At 40.5% G+C, this 15,721-nt stretch overlaps 1 long non-coding RNA gene across 1 annotated transcript; it reads right to left on the bottom strand.

Annotated features, from left to right (window-relative positions):
* Positions 1–318: 318 nt before the first annotated feature.
* Positions 319–12,223, bottom strand: LOC128804379 (uncharacterized). Its single transcript, XR_008436040.1, has 3 exons — positions 12,059–12,223; positions 4,347–4,426; positions 319–504 (listed from the first exon to the last, which is right to left on the bottom strand). It is a non-coding gene; the product is annotated as an uncharacterized LOC128804379 (long non-coding RNA).
* Positions 12,224–15,721: the final 3,498 nt, after the last annotated feature.

Raw genomic sequence — 15,721 nt, 5'->3', positions numbered from 1 at the left:
CACACAAAAAATACACTTTGTTTACAGCAAACTGCTCCTATACATCTCCTCCTGCTGCCACACATTCCAGCACGATTAATCCTCGTCAGGTGAAAGATTCTTTGCTAATATGTGCATTTGGGAGCCAGCCAAACCCAACAAGGTTCATGCCATCAACAGTCTCACTGACTTCACCTCACTGTTAGTGAGGACAAACTCCTCTGTGTTTGTCTTGCAACTGTGGGTGCTACGAGACAATGGATCTATTTATATTGTTTATAATAAAGGTGTTTATTAAAAAAAAAAAAAAAAAAAGAGGGAGATGGTGAGTTGCTAAGGCAGACATTGGAAATTTCTCCACCCAGTAATCTCCTGGACCATTTTAACTTTCTTTTATGAACAGTTGTCAACTACCAACTCCCAAAAATAAGTTGATAGCAACATAAGCAATACTCCTTTTCCTGTCTGGGCATTGAGGGTGCCAGAGATGGGCAGAAGTCACTGAGATGTACTCCAGATTTGTCCCTGTAAAACACACAGCAGCATTTAATAGAAACTGAGATTATTTTTAAAAACTCTATGACAAAGACAGCACCTATGAATTTTCCCTGGCTCCCAACTGAGCAGCAATCTACTCCCCTCATGTAAAATCAAGCTCCAGGTTGTAGAGGTGACATTCTAATAACCATGGCTTAAAAAGCCATTCCTGTTGTTTTGCTGTTTTCCACAGGACTGGGCTAGAAGTAGCACTTGTCATCTATTCAGCTGCCATTTGGGGTTCTAATTTTTATTCCTCTTTGGACAATTTTCTGAGCCTGCTCTTAAAAGATATTTGAATAATGGTGCAGGGCTTCTGCTTCTACTATTTCACTTAAACATGAACTTCATGTGTTCTCCCTTAACTGAATTCCATGTGTTTGAAATTATTATTTACTTAAGAAAGGGCAAAAAGGGGCGTGTGCCAAAGCCAAATTCACACATCTACACGTTAATTTTTTTACTTTTAGATGAAGACAACAGTTCTGCTCAAGAATGCGCAGCAGTGTGGGAGACAGGCTGCAGAACAATTGCAGCTCGCCAAAGGAGCTGGAATCCCAGTCTGTGGGAAAATAAAAGAGTTCTTGGAATTGGTTTCAGCCCAAAAAGGACAAAAAAAAAAAAAAGAAAAAATAAACACAGCAAAACCCCAAATCCTCAAATGCTGGAAGCTCGTTGGATCTTCTATCAATCCAATAAAATTACAAAAAGACAAGTTTCATTCAGCCACAGAGGTCACCCAGCCATGCCGGTCCCAGGGCAGCTGTCACCAGGCCACCCATGACCAACAGCTCCCTGATTTCAGGGAGGACCTGCCAAACCCAGCCATGAGGCAACGCTTCCTTTCTTCCTCAGAAAATTTCCAGTGAGCAGCAACAACTTGTGAAAGCACGCCCTGGTCTTGGAGAGCAGAGATAATTTGAAAATGAGGAGTAATCAGAGCTTGCTGTCGCCACCAAGACTACCCAGAGCAGGGACTTTGTGCTGCACTAACATGCTAATTAATTAATTAACATTCAAATTTGATATCACTGTGTAGAAATTAAAATTTTACTTATTTCCCTCAACATTTTAAGCCTTTAAAAATGTGTTTTCACAAGCCTGTTAACGGGACCAGATTTTTTATATTGGCTTGAGTGATTCAGACAAAATCCAGTTATTTTATGCCGTAAAATCCCATTGAATCTCCATTAGGAAGTCTAGTGGAAAACCCCACTGGATCATCATTTGACGTCAAATCTGGCACAACACAACCTGGAGACATCTGACTCATGGTGCTGGGAGAGACTTGGAAACTTCCAAGGAGTCTTTCCAGTATTTGAACCAATTTAATTTCCCAGGAAAGAACAAATTTGAAAACAAATTTGCCTTGAGAAATTCTTGAGTGATCCCATTCGGGAAGGGATTGGCTTTCTCTGGTTGGGAATTCCCATTTAGGTTTTTTGGAGGATGAAAATGGACATTTTGGGGTTTTTGGTAGCTGTAGTTGGTAGTTCCCTACAAATGGGAATTAATAATTTATACTATGAACTCTGGTTATTAACTGGGTGGTTTTTTGTCTGTTTTATTTTTCAAACAGAAAAAGTAGAAAATTTACAGAATTAAATAATTTCCTGATATTTTCATTCATTATCAATAATATCCTGATATAGGGCACCGATTACTGGATCTAATTTATAAGTATACACAAACACACACACAAATTGTGTCTGGGTTTATCTGCAGATTTCCCAACATAAAAACCATTTTTGCCAAAAACACAAGTTTCTTGATCCCAATTCACAACCTGGTTCTTTGTGAGAAAATTTTGTCAGCAGTAGAAGAAATAATGGTCCTCCATTGTTAAAAGAATACAAAGTTGCTTTGAAAAAAAAATTGATTTAGACTTTTCACATAAATTGTAATATTCCTGTTTATCAGTGCATGAGTGGGAAATGAGAAATGAAAGCAACACAGCTCCTTACCATTATCAGGCTGGGCAATTTATATACCTACAGAAAGAACTACTTTGTGTTTAAATAGTTATAGAAGGAATTTGAATTTCAACATTTAGTTTCTCGCTTTGGCATAATAAAAAGCTGCTGTCAAGATGGTATTTCAAGCTCATGTTTGGGGCTTTTTTTGCTAAACCTGTTCCAGACAATAAATAAATAAGATTAATTGGAACATTTAATTTATGTGTTTCACTGGTTTTAATCCATCAGATCTTCAAGTTTAAATCCTCTGATATCACCTGACAGAGCTGTTCATTGGGATTCGTGACCCAAATATAGGTTGAACACCCAGGAATGAGGACAAGGACTTGGCAAGATGGAAGTGATGATCCTGCTGCCTCAAGAACACTTCAGCTTTTCCAAAAGGACTTTCCCCTCTGCTTTCAGATAAAGCTTTTGTAGGGTCTGTGTCAGAGACTCGTTAACTCTTCTAAATCAGAGTTTTCATTGGCTTCATGAATCAACTCTTTATGTTCATGCAACAACTTTATCATCAACGAGATTTTTGTCAGTCTGAGGGGGACAGAGAAACCTGCCTGCCTGACTTCAAAGAGCAAATGACTGCCTGTGACCAGTGCCAAGTCATACCAGGCTGTCATCAATTTGCCCTGTAAAATCCTTTGCTTCCTTAATGCAAACATAGCAGTATGAATATTCCACCTGAAAGAGGAAATGTTCAAAGCCTTAAAATGTTGCCATAACTCCTTGTTCTTTCCTTTTTTTTTTGTGTTGTTTTTTTTTTTTTTTTAACACATTGACCATGTCTCAGTTGTATTCTGTAGGAAACTTCTCATTCTAATTAGCACCTAAAAGGTCAGTAGAAAGAATAAATTCCAAATATATGTGGATTCCCTGATGATTATAGTAACCATAATGACATTGGTTTGTGCACCTCTGAGTAAAAGCACATAATTTTTATTACACATCTGGTATCGCCTTAAATAGTTTTGAAATTTGGTCTGAAACTACAATAAAAGTCTTTAAGCTTAGATACAGCTACAGTTTTTTTTTCAGAAAGGTGAATCCTCCAGTGAGTCATAAAAAAAATATGCATATCTCACCGTGGAAAAATATAGTTATGGACTGATTGAAGGGAGAAGGTGGAACTGAATAAATCCTGTCTGACTTTTTCCTTACATCAGGTAAGGGATGCACACTTTTGTTCATACATTCCACACTCAAGGCATGATTGGCTAGCCAGAATTTGCCTAAATAAGGTGCTTTGCATAGTCCAAGGAATTCTAGCAAGCCCTTTTCTGTTCCTGCACATGGGTAACACTCCTGGAAACGGCTGAGTGTTTCCACAAACAACATTCCTATTTGTCATCTTTGCAGAAGGAAAGCATCTCGAGCCATTTCAGAAGCAAACAGCATTTCCTCCAGCTTTATTTACAAAAGATTATTTGATTTCCCTAAAGCCAATTGTAATTAAAGTTCCATATGGTAGGCCCTTTTTTTTAAAAAAAAACAAACCCTGAATCATCCTCTCTGTAGAGTTATATCTCAATGTAAGGAAAAAGAAAAGCAGCTTCTTCTTCTGACACCCCAAAAATGTGCCAAGGTATATGTTTTAATCCTTGGCCCCATTACATTTGGAAGCCTCATGGTCTCCCCTTGTTCTATAATAATATCTAAATTAAAATTAATTACTTGGCATCTTGATTGAACTTTTTATCCCTGGCACTGCCACAAATAATTAGCTAAAAGCAAGTTTTGCTGAGTAGAGTTGTAGAATCATAGAATATCCTGAGCTGTGTTCTCCTGGAACACTTACAGGGATCCAGGGGCAGCCACAGCTCCTCTGGGCAGCCTGTGCCAGGGCCTCCCCAAACTCACCTTTTTTTCCTGCTCCATGTTCTTGGTTAATACTTCCTTTGCATAGATATTCATCATCAATAGAAACCATCAATCCAGAGCTGAATGAACAAAAAAGAAAGGCACACTCAAGATAGAATAAATCCACAATCTCTCAGCAAGCCTTTAATGCAAGCAAGGTATGGCAAGAGGAAAGCAGGAACAAAAGCAAGGAGGACTGGAATTGGAGCACTGGAAAGCAAAAAGAACAAAAAAACACAAGAAGAAATCATAAATAGGAATGATGGTGGCTCAGTTAGAAGGAGCTATTCAGAGGAACAATTAATGAAAGGGATAGAGGGGATGAACCAAAGAGAGGGAAAAAAGGCACAAAGAAATGGAGTTAAGGTTAGTTTGATATGTTGAGAGGAGAAATTTATCAGACACAGAATTTTATAATGAACATTTGAAGGCCAATGTTTACAGGCAGGAATTTTATACTGAAGAGGATTTTTTTTTTCCTGTTTTTCATTTGTCTGCCTCACAGTCTCCCTTGCTGAACATTTTGCCATCCTAAGTTGTGAAGACATGAACAGAACAAAACCCAGGTTTTATGTTACATCATCCATGATGCTGTTTGAGTTTCACAAACCATGTCCTGATTCAGAAGGTATTGTGCTGGGAAAATCTTAGGATTATACAAGCAGAAAATCCTCTTCCCAGTTTTCCTGAAAATGAAATTCAATTCTTTCCCAAAATTAGTCAGAGCAATCCACATCCTCTCACCACCATGCCAGGATGTAATGCTAGAGGATGTTCTATTCCTAAAAACATGATGAAACTGCTTAGGGTGTTTCAATCCCTGGTCCAAATTTAAGCTTCACATCCTCAAATGCAGTCAGAGATTAACATAATTCAACCATGAAACCAGATAAATCTCTATATCCTGCATGCCAGTAAATTAGGTGTTTGCCAGCAACAAACTGCTTTGCCAGACACACAAATGTTTAATTACCATTGCTTCATGTAAACTCAACAAAGCACAATGAATTTGTTTGAAAACAAAAATCCCAATAGATAATCCAGCCTTGAAGAATAGAAGCACGTAGTTCTCATATTAATCCCAACAGCTGTCAGACTTAAATTAGCAGTCTGGGGATCTAATGCCACGATGAAAAAATGTCATCCCCTATGCAAATCATGTTATGAAATATCCAGGAATAAAACCTCTTCCTTCTATTAACTACTGTAACAATACCAAGAAATCACTGCATGTAACATTTTCCATGGATCAGAATGAAAAAATTAATGAAGAACATCTCCAGCTCACATCACACCTGTTGAATGAGATTTTTATGACTGTTCAGGTTTGACATCAGGAGCGTGGGCCAAGAATGCAAATATGGTGTGAGAAAGAATTCAAGAGAGAAGATGAAGACCCAAGTGATATTTTTATGTTGCCCACTCAAAACCTTTAAGGAAGAAGGCGAAATGAGGAGAAAGGGGGAAAATTACCTCAAAGAAGCTGTGGTTGTCCCAACTCTGGGAGTGCTTAAGGCCAGGTTGATGGAGCAGCTTGGTCTGGTGAAAGGTGCATGGCAGGGTGTTGGAACCAGATACTATTTAGGATTCTTTCCAACCCAAACCATTCCATGATTCCAGTTATGCATTTGTATTAAGAATTGTTGCAGTGAAACAACCTGGAAATATCAATTATTACAAACCAGTCACTGAGCATATTTGTACAAATCATTGATAAAGTGCCTTTTTACACATTTAAAAATACACAGTAGTGCACACTGAATTCCACATACCAAAATCTATTTTTTTTTCACACAGATAGATTTTTTAGGTCACCAACACAATGTGAAAAAGCTTAGAAACCCTAAAATAGCTGAATGTACACTGGGGACTAATCTCCTTTCAAAATCTTTACTAACATCATCAAAACAGAACATAAAACTATCTGTGTAAAAACGAAGTTATTTCCATTGCAGGAGAAAACCAAACCCACAACAAAACAACACAAACAAACAAAAAACAAACAAGGTGAGGAGGTGGATTAAGAAAGACTGTGAATGATAAAGGATTATGCTGCAGCTGGGGGAAAAGCTGTCCCCCTTAACTTCTCACTTCCAAAATGTATTTATATATTTCTTAAAACCAGTCAGAGGTATGGCATTCCTCCTCAGCTTGGGGTTTGGGTAATTTTTTTTTTTTTCAAGGATAAGGGGGAGGTGGTTGGGCAAGCTGGAGGCCTCTGAAACACACTTCCACTCTGATTGTTTTTCCACTCCATTGTTTGACTTGTTAATCTATGCACCATACCTAAGAATAAAGTGTTTAATACATCTATTAAGGCAGCAGACAAGTTTTGTGGGCGTATTTTATACTGCAAACGCTGCTAGACAGGATAAATCCCATTTGTTTTGTTTCAAACACCAAATGTGTAACCCAGGAAAGGTAAATGTGTGCTAAGCTGGGTGCCAGCAGGTTTTAAAAGCCATTCTCACCTGGCTGGATGCAGCAAGGCAGGAATTTCCACGGTCTGTGGGTGCCACCTGCTGCCCATCTCCAGTGCTGGATCCCTTCATTCCAGCGCCCTCCCTGAGCACGTTACAGAACTGGAATTTATTTCAAATAAATGCAACCAACACAGAACATTCACTGGAAAGTTCTCTGCTAATTAGTGCCAGGGGATAAAATTTATCCAGAATTCCCATCTCCTAAGAAAAATGATCAATATACTTCCCACTTAAGGACTCTTTAGCCCCAGGCCAGTGTACCTCACTGCTGTCACAGAAACATAACCTGAACTGCAGCATTCATAGCACAGACGTCAAACAGACCCTCATGCAAGGAGAGGCTCAGCATGAAAATACTAAAGTGCTCTCAGAATTAGACAATAAAACTCAAATGAGCCTGACAGAATTGCAGGGCTTCTCACTCCTGAGATCCATATTAGCTCTAAGTTTACCTAGAAAAATCTCCACCATCTGTGCCAGTGTTGATTTTCACAGGCAGAAAAAAATCCATTATTACTGCTACTACTTCTGTTTACTGCCTGGGTTAGATTATTATCAGATTTACAGGGCTACATCAAAGTTTGACTGATGGATTTAGCACAGGGTTATGGTTTTGGCCACTGGCACTGGCACAGTGTCCCTGTCCACCCTCTGAGGGCACTGTCTCTCTGGGATGCTCATCCCAGGCAGCAGTGGGAGATGAGGGCTAAGGAATCTGAGGACTCTGGGAACATGCAAGAAATAATAAAAGCCATGATCTGCTTCCAGGAAACACAATGGACAGGGAATATGGACTCAATCCCTTGTGCTAAACCTTGGAGAAATTAAAATTCATATTCTGTTCAGGCACCTGCTCAGATCCTGGCGTTTGAGGAAGGTCAAATGAGGCCAGGATTTATCAGCTCTGGAAATCTTCAGAGCAAGGTTGTTTATCTTTAGCAGGTGTGGCTTAAATAGTAAAATGCAAATTAAGCCAATGCTGGAAGATTAACATGATGATAATTAGCAATGAGCAGTATCACATTACAGTAGGCCTAAGAATTAGCTTTAAACAGGCATTTTCAATTTCTGATTTCTAGGAATATTCAGTGCTGTTTTCTATTCCACTGTCAATAGCACTCTCTGATCCGATTCTGCTCATTTATAAATGGACAAAGTAGCCAAAAGAAATAAAAAAATAGACTTTTCATTAGTCTGCACAGAAATTCAATTTTTTTTGGGAGTCTGTTACATACCTATCTACAGACTAGATCCAAGAAGTAAATAGTAGCATTCAATTCTATTTTCCAGTTCCCTTTCTGGGTCATTTCTCTAAGGACAAATACTATTACTTCTCTCATTTCTGTCATTCATCCTGAACTCTGCGTCCTTCCCCAGGACTCATCGTGTAAAACATGTTATTGCACAAAGTCCATTAGGAAATGTTTTTGCAATTTATTAAATATCCAGCAAAGAATTTGAAACTAATATTTTTGGAGGGTACCCTGCATGATGTCAGAACTCTGAACTCGAGAGCAGGACCATAAACAACTTATGAAAAAAAAAAATAAATAAACTGCCTTCCTCTTTCTCCAGGAGCAGCTGAAACAGGAGTGCTACTCTGCAGTTTTATTTCAGAATGCTATAGCACAAGGCTTTCATTTTTTTTTACCGTGAGAGAAAAGGTGAGAAGTGTTGAAATTATATGAAGAGGAGAATAAAATTCTCATAATATGGAAAGTGAAAAAAAAAAAAAAATGAAGCCGGAAGAGAAGGAAGATCCCATTAAGGCAGCCAGGAGAGGCTAAAAATGGCAATGACTCAAGTTTCCTATAAAAAAAAAAAAAGAAACAGAACAGCTGAGAACAGATAGAGTGAGAAAGTTGTTAGGAAAACTGTCACACCAAGCAAGGGACACTGCTCAGATCCTAAAGAGCTTCCTTGTACATCCCAGATGCTCATGGGACCCATCCCATGTATGAGCAAATGGAGTTTTAAAACTCTGTGTCATCCTGCAGCTCAGAGAGGAGTGGGATACATTTTCATCCAACATGATTTAATGTTATTTGAGTTGACCTATTTCCTTCAGTTATCCTTTTAAGGGAAGCTTGGATTCTGCAGAAAGCAAGAGGGCTCAGTTCCACATTCTGCCAGGAACCTGCTTTGTGTCTCTGATCATATATCTATTTTTCTTTGCCTCTGTTTACCTTCTCATTCATTTCCTTGGCTTTATTCCGGGCCTCAAAGGGCTGGAAGAGAAATCAATGTCTTCAGTACCAAAGTGAGAAACACAGGGAGGAGGAGAAGAAAGGGGAAATTACTCTGGATTACGTGCAAATTTCTCTTTTTTTTTTTTTTTTTTTCCTAACCAGTAGAAAAAGCCAGGAAGAAAAATCATCTCAGATGAAAAATCTGACTCAGCATAAGACACTTTGTTCAAGTATTGTAAGAAAAACATAGGAAATGAGCATCAAGCCCTGAAGCTGATGTTTCCCTCCACACCCACGGAGCAGAACTCTCCCACAGGAGCACCAGAGTTACAACTGGGTGTCCCAGCTCAAAGTTGGCCATTTTGCCCCATTGACACAGACTGGTCCTTAAATATCAGTTGGACTGAAGGAAAGTGGTTCCTCAACTTCGTGGTGAGGACATCCCACTTTCAGGCTCTGCTTTGCTGTGTTTGGAGAATGGAAAGACAGCTCTGATTGCAGTCAGCCTGGGAATGGGGCTGCTTCCCAGGAAAGTGTGGGAGAAGGGAAAATTCACCCTCATTCCACACATTTTAGGTAAAGCACTTTCAAACAGCAGGTACTGAACTTCCTGAGCGCACCCTCTGTGCTGAAGAGTAAACACGGGGGAACAGAACAAGCATTTAGCTCAGGCACTGATGCTTCATTTAGGAATTATCATTAAAATCCAAATTCAGCACACAACCTTCACTTACAAAACCAACCAACCAACCAAACTGAACCAAAACGAAACTTCCCCTCACAAAAAATCAAAATAACAACACAGCACTGAATGAAAGAGGACAGCTAACACAAATACGAGCAAAACCATGCCACAAGTGTTTCCTGCCCCATTGTTTTGGGAACAAAGCTGTATCCATAACCAAGAGCTTGCTCCTTTCCACTTCTGTCCTTCCCTTCCATTGTGGAAGTCTTTTGTGGTACTGAGAAGCTGCTACTCCACAGTAAAATATATGGAAAAAAAAAACCTACAAGTGCTCAGGTAACAAGTGCAATGGTGTATTTACAGAAGGATATTTCTAACTCACTAACCCAAATCAGAACTAGCTATCAAGCCTGGTATCGCATCACTTAAAATGTGAGACAAAACAAACTAAATTCAAGTCTTTTTGTGCAAGCAGCCTTCACAAAAATATGTGTTTGACAGACAGAATCAGAGAAAAAGAGTAAACAAGCAAAAGGCCAGTCACCTGCAGTGATTTTCAGGCATGCATGATGCATTGTGCGGGACAAAACTGTGTTTTAGTCACACATCAATTAATGCAAAACACTTCTTTATATTCTTTTTTTTACGTGCTTGCTGACTGAGCAAGTGCTGGTGGTGACAATGCCTTTATCTAAGGAAATATTTAATACCTGCTGAGCTTAATGCCCTCAATCTCCAGTTATAAATGACTTGTGTGATCATCCTCTCCTGCAGCATGGCAGGAACCAAAGGGAGAGGCCAAGCTTTTTTATGTTGGGGCATTTTTTTCTCTCCTAACAACATTGCTGTTTTAATACAGAAATCTCAGAAAAGCAAAGTCTGCACTCTATTCTTTGAGACTCAGCAGATGTCTTTAAAACACTTAGTCTATTAAAGCTTATAAAGCATGATTAATGACCTGAGAGCTGCTGATCTGAGGTGAAAGACTCAGCAGAATTTGCCCGATGGCTTTTGCAGATTTCCGTGCTCTACATTAGAAACCAGAACCATCAGTGTAATTATTTCACAGAGGCTCAGATGCAGCTCTCAAAAAACCTTTCCAAAATACTAAAAAGCAACTCAACAAGCAAAGGTGAAGAGCTCTGTAGCTCTAAACCCCCAGCTTCTGTTAGCTCCTTTTTTTTTTCTTCCATAGTAGTGCAGCCAGAAATTCTTTTTTTTTTTTTTTTTTTTATAAGATCTCATTACAGTTTTACCCAATTTAAACAACTTTTTATTCAGATCAAAAAGTAATCAATTTTCTACAGGCTTTTCACTCCAGCCAAGGGCATGGGTTGGTAGCTTTCATGATAGACATTCCACATTTAAAAACCAGTGCCCTGCAGTGCTAGTTTGTGTGGTGAAAGTATCACTTTGTTCTGCTTAAAGAACAAAAAATTAAGAAGAATTTAAAAAATAAAGTTTTGACCAAAAATTGCATCCATTTTGTATTCCTTTCTGGATCTGTAAGTAAGGGGTGGTAATTCTGAGATAAACAAATGCTTCTCAGCTGAACATCAAGCTCAAAATATTATATACATTTGGGAATATGATACGTGTTTGATTCATTGAAATGTGTTTCTCATCATTCTATTTTTGAAAAGGTTGTCACTTTTTTACTATTTATCTTTGCTTATCTGGTGAACAATAAAAGTACTTAGAACCTTGAATTAGAGCATAACTTTTTCTTCTCAGGTTTCCAAAAGAAGCAGATGTGCAATAAGGGCCTACTCAGGATTTGTTTCAGGGTCTCAATAGCCTTATTATAAAAAAAAAAAAAAAGTCATCTCTTCTTCAGTCACTCCAAGCTTTAGTAAAAAATATCTCTCTTTCTGTAGATAAAAAAATTGGTGGTTATTAAATAATGCTGATCCCAGTATGGACCCTTGGGGGACACAACTTGTTACTGGTTTCCACTTGGACATTGAGCTGCTGACTGTTGAAATCATTCATCCAGACAATTCCTTATCCATGACACTCTCCACCCATCAAACCCACATGTTTCCAATTTAGCAGTAAGGGATGTTGGGGGTGACCTTACACAAGTCCAGGTAGGTGAAAAAATTACATTAATTAGTAGATTAAAATGTCACTGCTTTCCAAACTGAACTGAGGCGTTCCCACCACTTTTATTTACACTGCAGTTTTCCCAGGAACGCATTAATCAGTAAGATTGGAGGTAAGACATAGAGAAAGAAGAAAACTTCTTCTTTTGTGGCAACCTCTTCCCCAGGGCCGTGTGAGTGCCCTTCCTAATGTCTCAGTACAAGGAGTGATTGGGAAGCAATGTAAGCAGTGCCTGGGCTCACCCCCTACCTTGATTCATTGATCCTGGCCCTTCTGAAGTGTTCCATGAGCTCATGAAGTCTGGATAGGAAGGGTTCTGGGTTTTGCAGGGCTTGGTTTTTTGGCAGCAGGGGTGCCATGAAGATGGCTCCTGTGCAAAGCTGCTGGAAGATTCCTCCATGCCCAGCAGTGACAATGGCTGGTGGCTCTGAAGATGGACAGGCTGCTAGCCAAAACTGGGCCAGTGGCAGAGGCTGGAAACACCTCTGTGATGACATAGTTAAGATTTAAACCCAAACAAAGTCACACAGTTGCTTGTGGTAAGACAAGAGGAGGATGTGGGATCATGTAAGGGAAAACATGGAAACACCGAGGTCAGTGGAGAAGGAGAGGCAGGAGGTGCTCCAGGTGCTAGGGCTGAGGTTCCTCTGCAAGCCCTGCTGAAGACCATGGTGAAGCATTTGTTTTTTTTTTTTTTTTTCCCTGCTGAAGACCATGGTGAAGCATTTGTTATTTTTTTTTTCCCCTGCTGAAGACCATGGTGAAGCATTTGTTGATTTTTTTTTTTTTCCCTGCTGAAGACCATGGTGAAGCATTTGTTAATTCTTTTTCCCTCCTCTGCTCAGCTGTGACAGGGCAGGGTGAGCGAGTGACTCTCGTGGCATTGGGTCAGTGACAGACCACAGCAGCTCCCCGCAGAGAAACAGGGAAATAAGTGAAATGGTGTAGGAAAAAAACACAGGGTTGACTTCGGGATAAGAGGAAAAAGGAGAAAGATGAAGAATTATGAAACTTCTTTCAGATTACCTAAACTTGTCCTAGGCAGTATTTAAACTGTTTCCATTACACCTGGTACCAGACTGGCACCATATGTCTGAATATGCAACAGTGACTAAAGTTACTTTTATATAAAAATATCACTTTGCATTCAATCTCCAAGTTTCAAGTTCATACATATTCTTTGGCAAACACAACCAGCCATGTGAACTCCATTCAGCTGTCAAAACCACCAGTATTTATGGACAAATCTTGTCAACTTTACTCCCTCGAGTCCTTTCCTTTGAATACCGTTTGAGACTGAGCAAACCTCCAGGTTAGGAGTGGATGGGCAATGTTGTCTTTACAAGACAGCTCGAAAGGAATTGGGAAACAGAGAGCACTTGGTGCCCTTGAATAGCTCTCAAAGCCTTTTGTGCTGAGGCAATTAAGCATCAGTGCTTAATTCTGATCACCCAGCCCCAGGCAGGGGCACAGAGCTTGTCCTCCTCCCACACAACGCCCTCCTTTGCTGCTTTGAGCAGTGGCAGCAGCTTCCCTGCCAAACAGCACAAGGTGGGGCTGATTTCTGGCACCACAAAGTTCCAGAGGCACTACCAGATGCTGGAGGGAAAACAGATTTCAGTGTTTAGAAACTGATGGTCATCACCAGTCATGGTTGTCTTCTCCCTCCTGAACAGGGCACCCTCTGTTAGCAGACATTTCAGAGAAACCATGAAAAAGCTGTCACATGTGTTACTCTCATGACAAAAGCAGTTTGTGACGTTTCCCATCCCCTCCCCTCCAGCATCTGCTCCTTCCTGCCCTCCTGAACTTTAACAGCCCCTCCTAACATCTGAGCTCATCCTGTCACCCAGATTGCTGAAATAATCCAATTTTGAGGGGAAGGAAAAGGCCCACACATGCACACACACCTAGTTCAGAATAAAAAAAAATAATTTCCCCGGAAAACAAGGAGTGGGTGCTTTCTTTTTTCCAGTGCTGATTATTCCAATGAATTTGTTTGTGCTGCACCCTCACAAACAAATGTGTGAGTGGTAAACTGTGCTGCAGGATGTGCCACAGGCAACCAGGCAGCTGGGAAATCACATTCCTTTTTTTTTTTTCAGGCAATAGGAACATTTCTAGGAGTGCCACACAACTACCTGTGGGCCCAGGGATTTGGGGATCTTTCGGATTACCTTCAGCAGGGATCTCAGGAAGGCACAGGAAGCTGTTATAGAAATATTTTGGACTTAGGATGACAACAGCAGAGTCTATCTGGCTTGTCAAATTGGCAATGTCAAAATCATGACTAGGAATTATGATGACAGCCTTGGATGGGGAAGTTGTGATGTTCTGAGATATAAACCATTCAAATATGTTACATAGGCAAAATAAAACATCCCTTGGAGTTCTGAGCAGCTACAAAGTCCCAGAAAGAAAGACAATATTTTGTCAGAAATGCCAAAGTTTTCAAGCTTCCAAGTGCATGAAACTTGTTAACTTTTTTTCACCACAGCCTTGCATATCTGGTTTTAACTCCTTAACTTTTATTTCTTCATTAAGTCTGTCTGATCATAACACCTAAATCTGATTTAAAGTTGCACAGATGTCCCAGGATAAAAACAGCCAGGCCACTTTGCTTCCATGGCCAGGGTAACAGCCTGGTGAGCTGTGAGGCCTCAGGTTTAGATCATACCACAGTGGGGCTGTGACCTCTTAAAACCTCTATTGCAAAATTGTCTATTCTTTGATCCCTGAGGCACGGACTCTTGAAGGCATTTGTCAGGAAAGGGATAACAGATCACTGTGGGCAGTGAAACCCTGCTCAGCCACCCGAGGAGACTGCCTCTTTTTGCCAAATTCCAGCTTTTTGGACACTCCTTAGCAGCTCAGGACATGCATAAGCACATATGGCGAGTGTTACAGGAGGTTTTCTTAACCCAGGCACTGTTTGAGCTGAACAGAGCTCATGAAGGAGCTGTAGGCAAAACATGATGGATCACCTGCACGCTTTCCTTGCCATGCTGCTTTCGTCACTGCAGGATGTGCTCCACATCAGCTGCCCTCAAGTCTGCCTTTGGCTGAGAGCCTCTCCCCTGCTGTTGTTTTCTTCCTCTCAGCCTAACAGGACTCCCTGAGCAGGGAAACCACGTCCCTGTGATTCTCTGCTGGGAGAGTTCCCGTCCTCTGCTCTCTCCTCCTGTGCAGAGGAGCCTGCTGAAACTGCTTTTCCCTCCCATTGTCAGCCATCCTGCAAGGAACTGAGCAGAACAGGGCATGAAATTTCGTCTCCAGTAAATATGAGGGTAATTTGACTTGATGGCTGTGAAAAAATAGTATTATAGAGTAGAAGCTATGGGTAGGAAATTACAGCACAGAATCGATGTTTTCTATAAATACCAGTAGGATGACTCAGACTTGGGTACCTGTGCTCCCTGGAACAGCTCTGAGAGGCAGACAGAAAGAGGCACTGACTTCACACTCTCAGAGGGGGAAGGATTATCTCAGCCCTTTGCCATCCTCAATACCTACCTAGATTGAGATACAGATCTACAACAGGGCCTTTCCCATCCTTACCCTTTTTCCTCCATGAAAATCTTCACAGATGCAAATTTGTTTGTAACAGCACTCTGTCCAGCTCTTTCTAGAGAGTTTTGTGCAATCAAAGGCTGCACGTTTCATATTCTACAATGATTGGAAAGTTGAAGAAATTCCATTTTGTTTCATTATCTCCCAGGTTATTCCTTCAGTATTCCCTCAATTTCCTCATGAGAAGAGGCTGTAGCCAGGTGAGGGATGGCCTCTGCTCCCAGGTGACAGGGACAGGATGAGAGGGAACGGCCCCTTGGCAGGGGCTGCCCAGGGAGGTTTGGAGTCCCCATTCCTGAAGGTGTTCAAGGAAGGCCTGGACATGGCACTCAGTGCTCTGGG

Source organism: Vidua macroura, chromosome 2, assembly GCF_024509145.1.
Source record: "Vidua macroura isolate BioBank_ID:100142 chromosome 2, ASM2450914v1, whole genome shotgun sequence".
Lineage (NCBI taxonomy): Eukaryota > Metazoa > Chordata > Aves > Passeriformes > Viduidae > Vidua > Vidua macroura.
Note: the sequence above shows the minus strand (reverse complement) of the source record. Positions and strands in the feature narration are given on the sequence as shown.